The sequence below is a fragment of the Panthera uncia genome, chromosome A2, assembly GCF_023721935.1.
Source record: "Panthera uncia isolate 11264 chromosome A2, Puncia_PCG_1.0, whole genome shotgun sequence".
Taxonomy (NCBI): Eukaryota; Metazoa; Chordata; class Mammalia; order Carnivora; family Felidae; genus Panthera; species Panthera uncia.
In genome coordinates, this window is record NC_064816.1 from 32,987,679 (window position 1) to 32,989,349 (window position 1,671).

The following is a 1,671-nucleotide window of genomic DNA, read 5'->3' on the forward strand; positions in this document are numbered from 1 at the left end:
ACGTTTCTCAGGATCCACATAAGAGTGAAACCATATGGTATCTTTCTCTGTATGGCTTATTTCACTTAGCATCACACTCTCCAGTTCCATCCATGTTGCTACAAAAGGCCATATTTCATTTTTTCTCATTGCCACGTAGTATTCCATTGTGTATATAAACCACAATTTCTTTATCCATTCATCAGTTGATGGACATTTAGGCTCTTTCCATAATTTGGCTATTGTTGAGAGTGCTGCTATAAACATTGGGGTACAAGTGCCCCTATGCATCAGTACTCCTGTATCCCTTGGATAAATTTCTAGCAGTGCTATTGCTGGGTCACAGGGTAGGTCTATTTTTAATTTTCTGAGGAACCTCCACACTGCTTTCCAGAGTGGCTGCACCAATTTGCATTCCCACCAACAGTGCAAGAGGGTTCCCGTTTCTCCACATCCTCTCCAGCATCTATAGTCTCCTGATTTCTTCATTTTGGCCACTCTGACTGGCGTGAGGTGATATCTGAGTGTGGTTTTGATTTGTATTTCCCTGATAAGGAGCGACGTTGAACATCTTTTCATGTGCCTGTTGGCCATCCGGATGTCTTCTTTAGAGAAGTGTGTATTCATGTTTTCTGCCCATTTCTTCACTGGGTTATTTGTTTTTCGGGTCTGTCTCTCTCAAAAAATAAATACACGTTAAAAAAATTTTTTTAAAAACTATGATTATTTGACTCAAAAGACGACAAATTGATGCTTCTCATTCTTTCTCTGCTGATCAGTTCTTCCAGTTCTCAGGCAGCACCCCAGTGATTGAAGCAAAGCAGTAGCCTTGAAAGACTTATTTCTTTGCGTTTGTTAGCACCCACCTTACCTATCACTTAGGAAAAATGAAGTACTTTGCCATATATTCCAGCTCCCAGAAAAAAAACAACAACAACTATTCACATACACTGGAAAGTTCTTAAATAAGTGGAGCAGGTAATACTGTCAATAACATTTTGAAGGCATGACTTAGCATGACTCCTCAGATACTCTCTCCAAAGGCAAGTGCCTCATTTATCCCATCTGTGACAGTCATATGGAGGTCTAATCATTTTATCTAACTATCCAATAATAATTTTATAATTGCATGCTTCACACAACATACAAAAAAAAGTTTCAGGTGATCAAAGGCCTAATATGAAAAGCAAAACTTCTAGAATTCTGTTTAGAAGTTATGAGAATAGTTTTATGATATTGATGCATAAAGAACCAGATGCATAAAGAACCAGATTATAAGATATTAAACTGACAAGAACAGATACTACACTTGATCTTAGCCAAAAGGCCGAGAAGCGATAAGGACCAGATTATAAGAGAGAAGACTGATAGATGAGACTACATGTAAACAACAACTTGTATTAAAAACAGAAACAAAAACCATTATAAGGGCGCCTGGGTGGCTCAGTTGGTTAAATGTCCAACTTTGGTACAGGTCATGATCTCGCAGTTCGTGAGTTCAAGCCCCGCATTGGGCTCTGTGCTGACAGCTTGGAGCCTGGAGCCTGCTTTGGATTCTGTGTCTCCTCCTCTCTCTGCCCCTTCCCCACTCACACTCTGTCTCTCTCTCTCAAAACTAAATACACATTAAAAATTAAAAAAATAATAATAAACTCAGTTAAAAGACAATGACACATGGGAGAACATATTTGT

General features: G+C 38.8%; 1 pseudogene; it reads right to left on the reverse strand.

Annotated features, from left to right (window-relative positions):
* Positions 1–1,200: 1,200 nt before the first annotated feature.
* LOC125931181 (uncharacterized) lies at positions 1,201–1,318 on the reverse strand (annotated as a pseudogene).
* Between the last annotated feature and the right edge of the window lie 353 nt (positions 1,319–1,671).